Raw genomic sequence first — 18,807 nt, forward strand, 5'->3', positions numbered from 1 at the left:
TTGTTTGTGTTCTCTTCTGAAAAAGACTTCCCCTGCCAGTTCAGGATGGACCCTTCCTGTGAGTAGGAGGGGAAACAGCCATTACAACGAAACTTTTACAACACAAGATCCATTACATCGCATGCCATTACAATGCAACAATTACAACGCATGACACTACACTGCATACCACTACAACGCATGTCATTACAACACATACCATTACAACGCATACCATCACAACGCATAGTACCCTAACACTATCCAACACTTACCCTACTGTAGCCCCCCCTGGAGTTAGAATAGTAATTTTTACCCCTACACTATCCAACACTTACCCTACTGTTGCACCCTCTTAGAGTTAGAATAGCAATTACCCCTACACTATCCAACACTTACCCTACTGTTGCACCCCCCTGGAGTTAGAATAGTAATTTTTCCCCCTACACTATCCAATACTTACCATACATGCAATGTAATGGTATGCGTTGTAATGGTATGCATTGTAAAGGTAGTATGCGTTAAAATGGAATGCGTTGTAAAGGTAGTTTATAAAAATTTGTTGTAATGGCATGCGTTGTAATGGAATGCGTTGTAATGGATGTTGCATTGTAAAAATGCGTTGTAAAGGTATGCGTTGTAAAAGTATGCGTTGTAACGTCATACATCCAGTAGGAGTCAGTATTGATTATCAAAAGCCAGGCTTCTGTCTAGAGTGGCACAGTGGGTAAAAAACGATAGGTTGGAGTGCTAACTGGAGCAACGGCCAGTAGTTTTGACTGTTTACAAGCATTCCTCCATACACCTTTGGTCATTCTTCATCACAACTAATCTATCCTAGATACAGTACAGAAAACCTATTTATCTCAGGCATGGCTCAGTTTTGATTCAGGAACACTCTTTGACAATCTATGTGCATTCCAGTGGAGGTCCCTGATATATGCTGCACAGACTTCAGGGTTAGAGTTCCTGCACATTATCTTTGAGCTTTTTTCTATATTCCTTCTTTTTTCCATTTCAGCAGTTTGTCCTCTTTCTGCACTTGTAAAACTCCTTCTTAACCTGTTGCTCTAGTCCAGTGGTTCTTAAAATTTTGACTTCTGTGAACCCCCCCCCCCCACTTAACCGTTCTTGGATCCGGGGACCCCCAATAAATCATTATTGGAATCCAGGGATCCCTACTGAGTCAATACTGGAATCGGGAAAAACCCGACCTGAGCAATTTTGATGATTTGAACCGCAAAACTATATTAAAAAAGATGGAAACAACCATACATCAAGCAAATACAAAAATGCAAAAATATTTTTTTCATTCAGAAATATATAAAATGTTAATTTTAATGGAAAGGCTGGATCTTTTCTTAATGTAAACGAAGTCACCCATCATGCACACAATATTCTGTGTGATGCCCTTGCACAGCTCCCACAAATCAATCTGAGCATACCCACTAAATATTCAGCCTCCAATTTCAAATTCATTCACATATACTGGACATTTTATATATTCTTTATTAATCTGTTAACATTATTTAATTTAATAAGCAGTCCTAGACCCCCTGAGTTAGCGTTGCATACCACTAAGGGTTCACGGACCACAGGGTAAGAACCACTTCTCTAGGTCTTTCAGTGATTATGCTACCATTAGCGCAAAAACCTTTCCCTGGGTCAAAGGAAAAATTGGTATTGAGTATATATTAGCACCTGTCTTCACTATCTACTCAGGTGCAGAAGACTGATGTTCAGTCGCGGCCACCAGGACTCGTGGGTGGGAAGGCAAGTGGGGGGAGGGTCCCGCAGGGGGGTATTAAACATTGTTTTTTAAACTTACCTTACCGGGTCCAGTGCCGCCTCCGCTCCTGGCCGGGTCCCGCGTTTTCCTGCTCTCCTGCCTCTGGCAGGAACAGGAAGCAGGCTGCCTCCCTCCCCTCCCCTAAGCCAATCACAACACTGCAATGGCTGCATTATGATTGGTGGGGACAGCGCCCGACTGGGGGCCTATGGGAAGGCCATTGTCTCTATGTAGGCCACATGCAGCCTACATAGAGAAAATGCAGAGTTCTCATGACTAGTTTGGTCAGCCCCAGAGGGCCAACCAAACAGTCAGGGCCCTCAGCATTGGGCAATCCACTCCTCCCCGACTCACCCACCCCCATCCAGGCATACCCTTCTGCTTTCTCTCAGTGTGAGAAGCAGAAACATAAAATGGTATTTAAAATACCATTTTATGTTTCTGCTTCCTGCACTGCGAGAAAGCATTGGGGTGACACTCCTGCGCCCTAATGGAGGAGCCGCCCCTGTTGATGTTAGAACAGAGACAATATTGAGCAAAAATGCAGCCCACTAGATTTAAGACTCACTTTAAGGTGGTTGTATAGGATGAATAGAAGGACCCCCGCTGACAAATCCTCAAGGCCTCTGCCCTATTGAAGCATTCCTTCATTGCATTAGGGTAACCCTACGGTACTCAATTATCCATCTCCTGAAAGGGAGGTAAAAGGCCCGCTTAGTTGTTCATGAGCCCTGAAGAAGGCTTACGAAAGGCCCATGATTACAGGCTAACTCGTAAAAGCACCAGGCCCAGAGTTCAGTTTAGATGCTGCTGTCAAGTCCCTTTCTTCAACTTCACAGATTTCTCCTCCTCAGGGACAGGTCCACAGTGTGAGATTTATCCTTTCATTTTCCATCTGTACTCAGAAAATAATACTTGCTGATGAAGCCAGAGCACATAACTTGATAAATCGTCCCTGCCTTACCATTTAATAATTTCAGCACTTACTTCATGCACATAGATACAACAGGGGCCCATTCACTCATTGACTGCCTTGCATCACCTGATTACCATGAGCTAGTGAATGATTCCACAAACTCTGCCGACTGCACAGTCACTGCAAGGTTTCCCTATTGCAACCCATCGCAGAGGCCACTCCAATCTATTTCACCTTGAAAGATCATCACAACTCCACCTTTATTTCACTTTGTTCTCTCCCCACCCACTACTTGCAATGCTGCTCTTCTCTTTCCAACCTTGAAAGACCCTCAACATCCAGTTCCCTGATTATACACTTACCCTAGCTGGTGTGGTGTACAGATAAGAGTTGTGGGACGGTAGGGCATGGCGAGGGAAGACGACATACGTTGAGATAGGGAAGAAAAAGATATGAAACCACTTACCTTGCACTCGTTGCTTCGCCGAGTGCAAGGTAAATGGTTTTATGTATTTCTTTTATTTTCCCTATCCCGTTGTGTGTCAATTCACCCCCCACCTCCCCCCGCCCCACAGCTCTTACCTATACGGGCCGCGCATGTACCCTAGACGAGGGAAGAAGGTGTCACCATCTACCTGGACATCAGGACCCTCCAAGGCTCCACACTGAAGGGCAGCAGAGAGCCAGGAGGTGCCAGAGCAGCTATTGGTTTCCTGTACAACGTAGGTTGTAAATCTACACTATGTTGAGTTGGTGAGGGTTTGTGAGTGCGAATGAAAGCAAGCTGAGTGTGCCTTCAAGGTGAGGTTTGTGGTTTTTTGGGGTGAGATCTATTCAGTTCCCCAACGCTTTGAAGATGAAAACTAGGGGCCTTATTTATGAGGCTTTGCAACACTTTTACGCCGCCATTGTTTCACTTTTTGTGACGCACCGGCGGCGTAAAAAATTCCCACGCAAAAAGCCTTGTAGAAGTGTTGCACTGAAATCAATCAGATTTCACTGCACCACTTTTAGGACGCCACTGAGTCAAAACCTTATGCCTGCCTCACAGTAGGCATAAGACTTATGCAGGGCCTTTCACATGGGTCTTGCCTCATGTGAAAGGGCACATTGCTGGAGTTGTGTCTATTTTCAGACACATCCCTGCAATGCGTCACATTTGCGTCTACAGATACGTCAGAAATACTGATGTATCTATTACTCCTTGCAACATGGAGCGCAGTACATTAGATATGGGGCATCCATCATGTCGCAAGGAGGGCGCAGTGAAAACTGTTGCATCGCTGTTTTGTCACAGTGATGCAACAGTTTTCATAAATGGTTCTGGTGGAGCATTGTCTTGCTTGGATTAGCTCATCACAGATGGAGGAGGATGTGAGTGTTAGCTTTGTTTCCGTATTGAGCAGAATACACTTGATTGTGGTTAATGCCTGTGTAATGGGCTCTGTGTACTATGCTAGAATAGCATGCACCTGTCCACATTGTCTTGCTTGTGTTGGCATTAAGACTGGGGTTGGCAGATGAAGTGCGGATTTATACAACGTACCTTTACCAATCTAATTTCCCACCAAATGGTGGTGGTGATATATTGCTTCACAATGTAACTTGATAAAGAAGCATACCACTTCCGCTAGCAAAGCCTGTGAGGAGCCTCATGAGTGGGTGAGACATTCTGATCAGAGCGGGTTGAAGGCTTCTTGGAATGAGGGTGGCACATGATTGGTCCACCAAATATGGTCAGAGGCAATTATTTTGTATTATATAAAAGAGTTATAAGGGCTTTTTATAGTGGAATGCCACTTGGAAGCAGAAGCCTCATGATTGGCGCAGCAAGATGTGGCCTAGTGTCTAGAGCTGTCGATTTTGGAACTTAGGAACCTGCGTACGAATAGACGCTTGATTTAACATTGTGTGATTCTGGGCAAGTCTCTTAATCTCACTGTGGCTAAACATGTGAAATATAATGTGTGCATTTGATTACTGTAATCCTCTCTTGATGTATGCAATCTTGGAGACTGTCCGTCATTCTCCCCAAGCAATGTTCAGGACTCTTTGCTTTCTAACTAGGTTTGCTCTTTAAAAATAACAAAATATGCATACATACAGCACACCAGGAGAAGCCCGTAGTGCAGGCGCACCCATTACAGGCAAGAGAGGTGGGGGAGGGGGGTCGGCATAGGACGGGATAGGCAAAATAAAATAAATAAATAACCCTTACCTTGTACTCGCTGTAACGCCGACTCATCGATGCGGCGAGCGCAAGGTAAGTGGTTTTATTTATTCATTTTTTCCCCTAACCCATTGTATGTCGATTTCCTTTCCCTGACCCTGCCCCACCATTCATATCTGTAACGACCGGTCCTGCGCATAGTGTTTAAAAGAGTGGGGTGGAGAAGCAACTGTATTTGGCCATGCTGAAGCTCCTTCTGCCTCAAAGATTGAAAAAACAATGGGTCTAATTCGCCTAAAATATATGTAAAAGTATGTATGGAGAATTCCTGTTCTGCCTGAACGTACGTTTACTTTTTTGTAGTAGTCATATGCTATTCTGTTTGGCAAGCGCCAGTGGCATGTTCCCTGGCGCTGTTGGGAAAGTCATGTAACTTTTTGTGTTTGCGCATTTTGCCCATGACAGAATTGAAAACACAGTATAATCTGCAATCCACAAGTGCAACTGCATTTATTTTGTATTCAAGTGGAAAATATTTAGCGTGATCTGGTTCCCTTTAGTTCATGAAAAGACCCTTGACCTTGCTGGTAGGTCGCTCCCCCACCACACAGCTCTGCCTGTGTGTCCTGACCCTGCCCCAGCTGGCGCTGCTGTAGAAGTTGAAGCCCTCCTCGACCCGCAGGCTACCACCTGCGCCTCATCCCTGGTGGCCAGTGGTAGGCCTTAGGTTTGTATCACTGTCGCTGTCTGTCTGTCTTCCCTGTACTGCCCATACTGTCTTCTGGTGTCTGTGATCGCTGTTGCCTGTCTACCCCCTGTGCCTGCATTCTTATCTGTGCCCGTTCTTTTGCCTTCTGTTCACTGATTGCACTCGTTTTTCTTGCCTTCTCCTACCCTGATTGCACTAGTTTTTCGTGCCTCCTGCTCCCCTGATTGTACCCGTTTTTTGTGCCTTCTGCTCCCCTGATTGCACTCGTTTTTCTTGCCTTCTGCTACCCTGATTGCACTCGTTTTTCTTGCCTTCTGCTACCCTGATTGCACTAGTTTTTCTTGCCTCTGCTCCTCTGATTGTACCCGTTTTTTGTGCCTTCTGCTACCCTGATTGCACTAGTTTTTCTTGCCTCTGCTCCTCTGATTGTACCCGTTTTTCTTGCCTTCTGCTCCCCCGATTGCACTCGTTTTTCTTGCCTTCTGCTACCCTGATTGCACTCATTTTTCTTGCCTCTGCTCCCCTGATTGTACCCGTTTTTCTTGCCTTCTGCTACCCTGATTGCACTCGTTTTTCTTGCCCTCTTCTCCCCTGATTGCACTCATTTTTTTGCCACTGCTCCCCTGATTGCACTCATTTTTCTTGCCTCTGCTCCCCTGATTGTACCCGTTTTTCGTGCCTCCTGCTCCCCTGATTGCACTCGTTTTTCTTGCATTCTGCTCCCCTGATTGTACTCGTTTTTCTTGCCTCTACTCCCCTTTGTGCCTCTATGCGACTCGTTTCCCCCCGTTTTCTGTGACCTTTTCTGCCCCTTCTTTTGACCTTTCTGCCTCTGTGCCACTTGTTTCTCCCCCGTTTTTTATGACCTTTCTGCCCTTTCATGTGACCTTTCTGCCTCTGTGTTACTCGTTTCCCCAAGTTTTCTGTGACCTTTTCTGCCCTTTCTTGTGACCTTTCTGCCTCTGTGCCACTCATTTCCCCCCATTTTTTGTGATCTTTCTGCCCTTTCTTGTGACCTTTCCTGCATCAGTGCCACTCGTTTCCCCCCATTTTCTGTGACCTTTTCTGCCCTTTCTTGTGACCTTTCTGCCTCCGTGCGACTCATTTCCTCCCATTTTTTGTGACCTTTCTGCCCTTTCTTGTGACCTTTCTGCCTCTATGCCACTTGTTTCCCCCCGTTTTTTGTGACCTTTCTGTGCGTTTTTGTGACCTTTGACCCTGCTTGCAGGCAGGTTACCCCCACGCCGCTGCTCGTCACCTGACTGCCTGGTTCCTGCCTCCTTGCTGCCTCCTTGTTTCCTGAGTTTTTCCCTCCCCTCTGGCCTGTGCACCAGTTCCCCCGCCCCCCGCCGCTCCCGATCTGACCCTTTCCCGCAGCTGCATCCCTGCTGCCCCGCCCCCCTGCATACCCATTTGCCTCCCCGCTCCCGCCTCCCAGTTGCTTCTCCCTCGCAAGCCACCTCATATGCAGGCCGAGAAGCAGCCACGCAGTGGACGCGCGCAGCGGGCACGCCGCTGGTGCGCCGCACCCATCCGCGCCTGGACCATGCCCAGCGCCAGAACCCCTGGACCCCGCGAACGCTACGACACCAGAATCCACTACGACGCCAGCACCCTCCACGCACTCAACGCCCGCCGAAACCACACCTGCTTCGAGGCCGCCCCGAAACGGGCCCACAGACCCTTCTCCTGCCACACCTGCAGCTTCACCTGCGACAGAACCACCAAACCTCCAAGGACTGGACCCAACCACCTCCGCTGCATACTCCTCAACACCCGCTCCGCACGCAAACATGCCGTCGAGCTCTGGGATCTGCTCGACACCTCCGCCCCAGACGTGGCCTTCCTGACCGAGACCTGGTGGAATGACTCCTCGCGCCCGACATTGCCATAGCCATCCTGGACGGCTACAAGATCACCTGCAGTGATCACACCAACGGAATCGGAGGAGGAATAGCCATCGTCCACAAGTCCACCCTCAAGGTCACCACCCATGCAGACGACACCCTCAACACCGCCGAACACCAGCACTTCCGGATCCACACCGACCCCAACACCACCCACAGAGGAACACTCATCTACAGACCCCCCGGTCCCCGGGCTCAGTTCAGCGACTCCATTGCCGACCTCGCCACCACCCATGCATTCGCCTCAATGGACTACATCCTCCTCGGGGACCTGAACTTCCACCTCAAGAACAACAACAACACCAACTCCGCCACCCTGATCAACAACCTTGCCAACCTGGGCCTCAGACAACTTGTCACCGCACCCACTCACGCCGCTGGCCATACGCTGGATCCCTTGTTCTCCACAGGCTCCCACGTTGCCTTCGACCACACCACCGAACTCCACTGGACCAAACACCGCTGCATTCATTTCACCTTCAAGAACCCACCCACCGACCCCACCAACCCAGATGCCGCAGCCCGAAACCTCAGACAGTGGATCGATGACTGCTCTAACACCCTCGCCCCGCTCAAGAAACCCTCCAACAGCCATGCCAACAAGAGAGCCACCTGGTTCACCGATGAGCTCCAGATCTCTAAACGTGCATGCCGGAAACTGGAGAAGACATGGCTCCGCGAACGCACACCGGACAACCACGCAGCCCACAAGGACTCCACACACAGACACCACCACCTCATCAGATTAACCAAGAGATCCTCCTTCAAAGATCGCTTGGATAACAACGCACACAACAGCAAAGAGCTCTTCAGCATCGCAAAGGAACTCTCCAACCCCAGCGCCAACGACATCCCGCCCTCACAAGAACTGTACGACTCACTAGCCATCTTCTTCCACCACAAGATCACTGACATCCACGACAGCTTCAACACCACGACCGCCCTGACTACGCCAGACTCCACCTCCCCTGTGAACACCATCAGAGCCAACCACCTGACCTCCTGGTCCACCGTCAACGATGACAAGACAGGCAAGGTCATGAACTCCATTCACTCAGGATCTCAGTCTGACCCGTTCCCACACCACGTATTCAACAATGCAGACGCAGCCATCACACCCCAACTACGGAAGGTTATCAACATCTCCTTCAAAACAGCGACATTCCCGGAAAGCTGGAAGCACGCCGAAATCAATGCCCTCCTCAAGAAGCCCAAAGCAGACCCTAAGTACCTCAAGAACTTCCGGCCCATCTACCTGCTCCCGTTCCCGGCAAAGGTCATCGAGAACATGCAACTGGCCCGCCACCTCGAAGACAACAACATCTTGGACCCGTCCCAGTCTGGATTCAGACGAAACCACAGCACTGAGGCAGCCCTCATCGCCGCAACAGACGACATCAGGTGCCAACTAGACAATGGCGAATCATCAGCCCTCATCCTCCTGGACCTGTCAGCCGCCTTCGACACAGTGTGCCATCGCACTCTAAAGATACGCCTACTAGAAGCCGGAATCCAAGAGAAGGCTCTTGACTGGACCACCTCCTTCCTCTCTGGCAGAACCCAGAGCGTCCGCCTCCCACCCTTCTGATCTGAAGCCACCGACATTATCTGTGGCGTCCCCCAGGGCTCATCCCTCAGCCCAACGCTGTTCAACGTCTACATGGCCCCCCTCGCACAAGTGGCCCGCCATCACGACCTCAACATCATCTCCTACGCTGACGACACCCAGCTCATCCTCTCCCTCACCAAGGACCCCCACACTTCCAAAACCAACCTCAACAAGGGAATGAAGGCCGTCGCCGATTGGATGAGAAGTAGCCGTCTCGCTGAACTGAACTCGGACAAGAAGGAGGTCCTCATCCTCTGACCCACTCCCTCAGCCTGGGAAGACCCCTGGTGGCCGACCACACTGGGAACAGCACCAACACCCAACGACTATGCACGCAATCTAGGATTCATCCTCGACTCCTCCCTCTCCATGTCTAAGCAGGTCAACGCCGTCTCCTCCTCCTGCTACAACACCCTCCGCAGGATCTACAAGTGGATCCCGACCGAAACAACACGAACGGTGACACAGGCCCTCGTCAGCAGCAGACTGGACTACGGCAACGCACTCTATGCAGGAATCCCAGCCAAACACCTACGATGACTACAACGCATCCAAAATGCCTCCGCCCGACTGATCGTCAACGTCCCCTGCCGCAGCCACATCACCCCCCACCTGAGAGACCTACACTGGCTCCCCGTTGACAAGAGGATCACCTTCAAGTTCCTCACCCACCCACACAAAGCACTCCACAATGCCGGACCAGCCTACCTGAACAACAGACTTAGCTTCCACACCCCCATCTGCCAGCTCTTCCCCGCCAGCCTCGCCCTCGCCGCTGTCCCCTGCATCCAACGAACGACCTTCGGCGGCAGATCCTTCTCCTACCTCGCCGCCAAGACCTGGAACACACTCCCTACCCACATACGGCAGATCCAAGACCTATTCACCTTCAGAAGACTCCTCAAGACCTGGCTCTTCGAGCAGTAGCAGCACCCCCCCTACCCTCAGCACCTTGGGACCCTCACGGGTAAGTAGAGCGCTTTACAAGTACTCTGATTGATTGATTGATTGATTGATTGAAAAGAGATTTACTCCTGCTTCTGGGTGATCTAAATCTCAGAACATTTCACGGTTTCCAGTGTGTTAATGCTCACAAAATGATGTGCTTGAGAGCATTTGCAAAGTTCTAAGGCTAAGTAATCCCAAAATGTCCTCTAATCCCTGGCGTGGGGGTTAATCTCGTACCAATATATGCTGTGGTGGGATACAATTGTACCGGATAATGACACTGGTTTAACTAGTCCAACCCCCAGTTAAAGGCCACTGACAAGGGAGGATACTGTAGGGTTTTCGTTTTAGGTGTTTGAGGCAGTGCTTTAAATGGGCCTGTGCTGTCCGGTTCTGAGGGGCAGATTTACAAGGACTGGTGCATCCCTACATATCAGCAGGGATGCGCCAGGTAATATGCGTCACACAAGTTTACCCTTGTGCCACCACATATGTGCCGCATTTACAATGCGGTGCATCGTGGCGAAAGGATAAACAGATGTGTGACACATCTGATGGCGTAAGGGCGGCGCATTGCTGGAGTCATGTCGCAAGTGCGATGCAACCCCAGCAATGCTCAGGGGCTGCCCATACCAAACATGCTGTGTCACGCCTCAAGCAGGCGCAGGGTTTTGACGCAGTGGCGTCGGAAAAGTGACTCCGTGAAATCTTATAGATTTCACTGCGTCACTTTTCCGAGGTTTTTTCCGACAGAACGCCCACCCTGCATACATTAAAACCTGACGCAGGTTTAATGTGACGCAGGGCTTTACAACGTGACGCATCTCCCTAGATGCGTCACGTTATAAATAAGGCGCAACATGGTGCATGGTTTGCGTCGCCGCTACGTCACAGAAGTGATGCAACGGCGGCGTAAATGTGTCGCAAGGGACTTGTAAATCTGCCCCTGAGTACTTTGAGAGGGAGAGTGCCTGCACTTACAAGGGAGACATAATACTTTTAATTGGAGAGCACCGGCGCTTCTCGGAATCTACTATTTTTCCATTTCAAGCACTGGTGTGAGGGGGTGAGGAAGCCCTTTCCTATGCTGACTCCAGGTAGAATATTCTGGTGTTGCGCCAGTGCCTTTCTGCGTCACAGCTGATCACGTAACCTATTTATAATTCAGCTTTCGGATGTAGGCAGAGCATGTGACCGCGTCAGCTGATTTCATCTTACAAAATGCTCAGGCTGCGGTTGCGGAGTCTTGCGAGGGTCTCAGGCCCAATGAAACGGCGTTTGGACCATGTTCAAGTCTATTATTCTCACAGACTAGAAAATCGCTGTATTAGAAGCATTAATCTGTTGTATTTTCCTGCCATCTACTGGTTGGTTTGAAAACTGCCATTTGATTTCTTAAATCACTTCGTGGGCGTCTGTCAGAAGTCTTATTCTTGAATAGACGAGCTCTTTGCAGTCCCCCACACCTCCCGACCTTCTTTTTTTTCTGCATTATCGGTAGTACATAATATGTGCGGAATATAGTCTCTGCAAGTGACAACGGGATATCAAGTCGTCCAGGACCCTTTTTCAAGAAATGACTTCAGCAATGTTAAAAAACTATAAAAAAAAAATTGATAATGTAAAACTTCTGAATAAGGAAGAGTTTTTAAAGTATAAAAATATAAGAAATTGACTTATGGCTGCTTTTCTCTTGGGAATATTAATTCTACGTTTTTGCTTACATCAGGGTCTCCTAAAATCCCAGTGTTCTGCTGATTACAGACGCTTGGAATCTAATGGTACCCAATCAGGGCCGGACTGGCCGTAGCGGACACCAGGCAATCCCCCGGTGCGCCTCACGGGTGGGGGCCGGTTTGGGGCCCCTGGGGGCAGTTTTTGTTACAGGGCTGTTTTTGCAGCATAGCTGCAAAATCGGCCCTGTATCAAAATCGGCCCGAAAACTGGCCCTGGCAAAGAGTCGGCGGCACCCACAACCTCAAGTGTGGTCCTCTTGTATAAAATATATGCACTGCAATGATTAATAGGCAGAAGCAGACAAAAGTGATTAGCAATATAGGGACAGTGAAAAGAATGAATAAAAACACCATTGTGCTAAAACATTGTATATATGCTGGCATTTAAGTACTGGATATAATGTACTCCTCCTATGCCTTCCCAAACCTAGTTGTCTAGAGTGGGTGTTCTGCCAAGAATCCCCTACTGGAATATCTAAATCCCCATTGCCTGAAGGCAAGGTATGTAGGTACCCATCTGGGTCAAAGGTTGGACATCCCTCCTCTTCTAGGAGGGTAAACAGGAATCAGCTGTCCTGAAATGCCAACAATAGAAATTACCTCGCAATGACAGCAGAGTGCTCCTTTAATTAGAGTGTGGAAATACACATTATTCATAACAACAGCATTCATGCTTCCATGTTGAGGCTTCAGCTAAGCTGACATTGTTTATTGTCTCAGTGATAGCGCGGTCAACTTATGGGCGAATAATAAACAACGAAATTTGCATTACGTATGTTCATGCCTTGTACCCAATGTTCCAAGTGTTGTGATAGTGTACTTACAAAGTAAAATTGTAAGCAATATGGATTCAGAGAAAGTAATCCTACACTATCATGTAGGCAAATGTGTTTCAAAAATCAGTTTTTGGAAAAAGAAGGCAACTTTAGAAATGTGTACATGTAAAATGGCAGTGTTTATTCCCAGTCCTAACCTAGCCACATGACACTCATTTCTCGGATATAAGTTGACTAAAAGCTATTTCATCATAAGAAAACCATCTATAGCAATGCTACAGCATTTGTTTATATAAAAAGGCACTAAAATGTGTAAATAAAATGTAAGAAATCTAAAAAAAATCATATAACTTGAGAACCAAAGCATACAGAAAGCCAGTATAAAAACTATAAAAACTGAACATAAAAATCAATTTTTAAAAGGAATTTAAGCTGTTAAAACAGGCTGAATGAAAATGTTTCCACCAGAAAGAATAGGCCAATCGTTTATGTGTTTTGAGAGGTAGACAAAACATTTCTGTTCTCAGCAGCCACAGATGATGATTCCAGAGGCCCACCTCGGAGTAGGTTTATAGAGCAAATGTGTTCCCATCCAAACCCCACAGCTGCCGCTGAAGGAGTGACTACAACCAGTCCGCAGAGCCAAGATCCAATTCACCAGGAGCAGAAGCATCCTAGGAAGCCTCATAGAATGCGTTCAGAAACAATGGAATATGCAGAGGACAGCGATACTGATGGGCCTTTAAGGGATTCATCAGTACGTATAAGTCCAGAGCCTGACCCATTGCATTCCTAAGCACAAGTCAAGGGAACTCTCGAAAGTGCACAGCAGACAGAGGAATATGGGATGCATGCAGTAAAGTCACACAGCCAAAACAATAAGAACCAATGCTCATTCAATTCCTGAAGCAAGGTTGCTACAAACAATGTACCATGCATTCACATCACAGGAGCACATGTGGTAGTACCATTTCCAGTTCGATCTTTAAGTGAGACATCCATTGCGGCTCAGAAAAATTAAAACTGCAGTCCCGACAATCAGGAACAGGGCCAGAGGAACGCTTCTGAGCAAAGAGTGAATAAAGAATGGACTCCAAAAAATGTTTGGATAGCGCTAACCAATTCAGAGCCTAATCTTTAAAAAAAAGTGTGCTACCCCTGTGGTATGAGACCTGTTAAAAATGTGGCACACCAATTCTCCATAAATGCTGTGGGAAATTAGTGCAGATACTTAACTGTATTTCAGAAGAAGAACTTGCAACCTGAAGATCAAACGTCTCCTTTGCAGATCTTAAGGCCACATCTTTCTGAAACAATAAGGCTTTCAGTTTGCTCAGGGCATTAAAATGCACGTTCAAAAGCTAAATCGACGGCCACAGTGGTGCCTCCCTAACTGTAAGACAGGTGAAAACAATACTTGTGCATAAACAAGTGACTACGGCAGAAACCGTAAATCCTGTGATTCTGGGCAAATCACTTAATCTCCCCATGCCTTACATCAAAAATGAATGCGTCCTCATTTAATGCAACTGGTGCTCGTGCAAAGTGCACTGATACCCAATACCTTCGGGTCAAGTTCACACTATATAAAAACTAATTTAAAAAAAAGTGCCAAGATTGGCAATGCACGGTCTCATCCAGCAGCAACCTTGATTGTTCAACATCAAATAACTCCCAATCGAAAGCAATCTAAAATCCGGATGAATCATGGCCACTGAGGAATCTTTTAAGTAGCAAGATAAGTTTGCTACTGAAGCATTGCAAGCCCCGTGAAGCGAAACCTCCTTGCAAACTAAGGGGTCCATTAGGATGGTGGGCGGACTTAGTCCGCCCGCCATCCCATCGGTAATCGGGGGTCCCGCGGGGCATCCCGCGGGGGGTATTAGGATGTGTCCGCCACTGTGGCAGGCGCATCCTGTATTTTTAGCATAGTGGCAGGCGGTGCTCTCAGCACCGCCCCCCACAATGCTAAAAATGCACTTTAACATTTGCATAAACAAAGCGGCAGGAACCGCATGTGCAGGGGGGTAGCACAGGTACCCCCCGTGTGCACCCCCCAGCTCTCCTTCACTCTGGGGGCCTGCAGGGGCCCCCCAGAGTGAAGACCGCATGCATCGATGCCGCCACGGAAAGGCATCTCCCTAAGCCCATTGTAATATGGCTGGCGGTGTCTAATAGACACCGCCACCATATTAATCCTTTTCCGCCCCAGCCGCAAGGAGACTGGGGCGGAAAAAAATGATGGACGGTCTTTCCGTCCGCCGAGGTCGCCCCCGCCATACTAATATGGCAGGGGGGAATACGAATGCGGATGTCGGGTGGATTGCCACCGCCAGCCTGGCGGGGGCATTCCGCCCGACATCCTAATGGGCCCCTAAGGATCCACTTAAAGGGTGCAGAGACAGAATATCGATGCAAAAATATCGACTTGCACAAATATCGAGGTAAAAATATCGTGGGTCAGAAATATCAACAGATAAATTATTGTGGTCAAGAATATCGATTTTAGGTAACTAATGTCGATGTTTAAAATATTGAAGTGTTTAATATTGTTAGCAAAAATCTAGTTGTTAAAAATATCGATTTTTTATTAATGTTATGTATTTTAGTATATATTTTATATGTATGTGATGTATGTTTTTTTGTTTAAGAATTGCTTGTATTTTTATTATATGTGTTAAAATTTTAGAAGTTATAAAACAAAATTAATTTGAATTTTGCATTCTTAGTTCCGTAGAGGGTTGTGGGTTTATTGGTGAATAGGGTGGGAAGTAATTTAATTATATAAAACGTATAGATTATTTTTAGTTTTTATAATTATTTTTTTATTTGAATTTTGTGTTTTTAGTTCCGTAGCCGGTTGTGGGTTTATAGAGGAATATGGTGGGAAGTAATTTAATTATATTACATTTATTGAATATTTTTTATTTATTAATATTTACTTAATTGAGATGTTATAGTGTTAAATGTGTGAAGTAATTTATTATGAATTAATTAATAATTTTTTGTTAATTAATTTTAATTAATTAATTGGCAATCAATTATGGTAATTATGTAATTAGTTTTAGGTGTGTGTTATGGTGTTTATAGATGTGAATGGTGGGAAGGGGAAAGTAATTTGTTTTTAATTCAAGAATTAATAATGAGTTGTTAATTAATTTTAAATAATTAATTAGTAATTAATTAAGGACATTGTGTAATTAGTTTTAGGTGTGTTTTGTGGTGTTAATAGGTGTAAGTGGTGGGAACTAATATATGTTTAATTGATGAATTAATAATTAGTTGTTAATTAATGTAATTAATTAATTAGAAGTTAATTATGGTAATTGTGTAATTAATTTTAGGTGTGTGTTGTGGATATTATAGTGTTAAAGCATGTGTGTTTAATGAGCAGAACAGAGCAGAACTAGCTTTATTCGATTTTATACAAGTAAAATCACAAAAGCAAATATAGCAGAAAAAAAACAAAACAACTCATCTTTTAGAAAGCTTACATGTAAACGTACAGTTCATCCTATAGTTCATCCTACACAAGGGGTTACAAATAAATGTGCATCGTACAATAGGAAGAAAACCATTTTAAAACATGCCTCACACAATTAAATCTATTATAAAATGTTAAAAGCCCAAATCCTAACGAGATTTAACCAATAATACACTTTCTGACTCTCAATATACTTTTTAAAAAACAGGCAATAGCTACAGTAAAACATTTGTTGTCTAGAAATTGCAAATATAAAAATGCTGGTCGACATTGCCTCCATCCTCCTAGCCTTAAATAGGCAAAATCCACAGAGTTCTCTGTTTTAAAATTTGCAAAATTAAACCACATGTATAGCTGATTGCAGAGACAGCTCATCACATGGGCAACAACATAACTCCAGTTGTTTATTTCAGGAAAACTAATCAAACAATGAAAATTCCCAAATCTAAATCGAGTTAAAACATATCTTTCATATCCACTTAGGTTACACTGTAAATACGACTGGATATTCCAGGTTATTAAAATCAGTTGATGCTGTACATGTCAGCTTATTTATTTCCTGAGCGGTCTATTTGCTTCGAGGTCGATCATACAGATTCTTTTAAACTCCTTCCTAGAGACAGAATTCATAGATTCAGGGAAATTGTAATAATTAGGATGCCCAAGGTCATACATGAGGTTTTTGATGTATTTCAACCAGGAGATCTTAGTAACCTGGCCCAGCTTCATAGAATCTTTAATAATATCTTGATTCAGACCTGTACTACTAGAAGTCCAAATCCTATGCCATAGTAATATAGTAATACCGGCTGGGCTTTAATAATATGTGCAATATATGGAATGCCCAGCTCTCTGTGGCAATTGTAAACAGAAATACTCCCTGGGACCGCTGAAAGAAACTTTAAAAAGGCATTTTCAACCATCTGAACTGGCTGCGAATCTTGAAAGCTCCAGACGCCCGCGCCATATGTAGCAATGGTCACGCATTTTGCCCAGTAAATCTGGAGGAGCACTTAATAAATGTTTTATATTTTTTATTAATAATATTTTATTACTTGATTATTAATTATGTTAATTATGGGGGAAATTTAATAAAACTTGAAGTGGTTTTATTAGTGTGGTGTTATAGGGTAGGAAATAAAATTAATACGTGTATGTTTTAAATTGTTAATATTTGCTGCTTTTAAATCATTATTGTTTATAAATGGATTTATTAATTTGTTTTATTTAATATTTGTAGCTTTTTGGTATATATAATTTATATTACAATATGTGTTCTTTTTATATGTTCAATATATGTAATTATATATTTTTTATATTCTTTATTTATTTTAGGATTATTTAAATGTTTTCTATTGTCTAAATCTTATTAGTAATTTTTGTTTTTCTGCTATCCAACACTTTCCCTAATGTTGCACTCACTGGAGTGGGTATAGTAATTTTTACCCCTCCGCTATCCAGCGCTTTCCCTACTGTTGCACTCACTGAAGTGGGAATAGTAAATTTAATTCCTCCCCTATCTAACACTTACCCTACTTTTGCTCTCACTGGAGTGGTAATAGTAATTTTTAGCCCTTCACTATCCAATACTTTCCCTTCTGTTGCACTCTTTGGAGTGGGAATAGTAATGTTTTCCTCTCCACTATCCAACACTTTCCCTACTGTTGTCTTACAGGAGTGGAGTGGGAATATTAATTGTTACCCCTTCGCTAGTCAACACTTTCCCTACTGTTGCTCTCACTGGAGTTGGAATAGTAAATGTAATTATTTTGCTATCCAACATTTTCCCTACTGTTGCATTTGTTGTATTGTGAAATGTAAGGGTTTTTTTTAATATAATTTAATGTTTTAATTTATATTAGAATGTTTTTTATTTTAAATTATTGATATAAATGTATATATCATGCTGTTTTGTAAATAGGGAAAACAGAACAGGTTGGCTGGGCAGGAAAATTAACAAGAATGTTCTACAGACAGGCAGTCAATATGTACCACGTGACCACTGGATTTATATTCCAAACAAATTTATTTTCTTTTTTACTGAGATTGTCAAAGTTTCAAAAACACAGGCACAAACAAAAAACCATCAGAACAGTGAGTTCATGTATACAGTATCTACAAATATACAAATTTACAAATGTACAGTACTTACAACAACGAGTCAAACAAAGCAAATAATAACACACCAAAGAACAGTAAAACATACAGTGATCCAAATAAATTGCAGTTATATACAGTGCAAAATTAGTGCATGAAACAGAAGAGAGAACCAGTCCTTAGAACTATGAAACCAAGGGACAGGCGGGATAGATGGAAAGGAGTGCCTGCCTGTCTACCAAAACCTGTGGTCAAGTATTTATATGGGGTTGCACTGCTAGGGTCCAAAGTGATAAGGTGAATTATGTCCTAGCGGCACCCTTTGAGATTGCCACAGGGTGGGAGTGTCGACGCGTTTCGAACCTAGATGTTGTAGGTTCTCTTCAGGACAGGGACTGGGGACGGTAAATCTGTAAAGATATACGGAGTTGGTGTCAGAATTGTATATCATAGTACTATAACGGTCTACTCTGACTCCAAAAGAAAGAAAAATGATTACCTGCACAGGGGCACAGAAGTTGCCGTAGTGTGGGTAAATCTCAGTGAGCAGTCGATTCTGAAAGAACATACAAAGAAGTACTCAGCACGATGACAAACCGGGGTGTCTGGGATGTTTAGAGCAACAATAGAATAGCGCAAGGCCTTAGAGAATGTGAATCATACCTGTAATTCACACAGTGATGGACT

The 18,807-nt window shown here is 44.9% G+C and overlaps 1 protein-coding gene across 2 annotated transcripts in view; it reads left to right on the plus strand.

Annotated features, from left to right (window-relative positions):
- LOC147673720 (semaphorin-7A-like) overlaps window positions 1–18,807 on the plus strand; it is a 236,386-nt gene that overhangs the window by 201,679 nt on the left and 15,900 nt on the right. The window lies entirely within an intron of this gene.

Source organism: Lissotriton vulgaris, chromosome 12, assembly GCF_964263255.1.
Source record: "Lissotriton vulgaris chromosome 12, aLisVul1.2, whole genome shotgun sequence".
NCBI lineage: Eukaryota > Metazoa > Chordata > Amphibia > Caudata > Salamandridae > Lissotriton > Lissotriton vulgaris.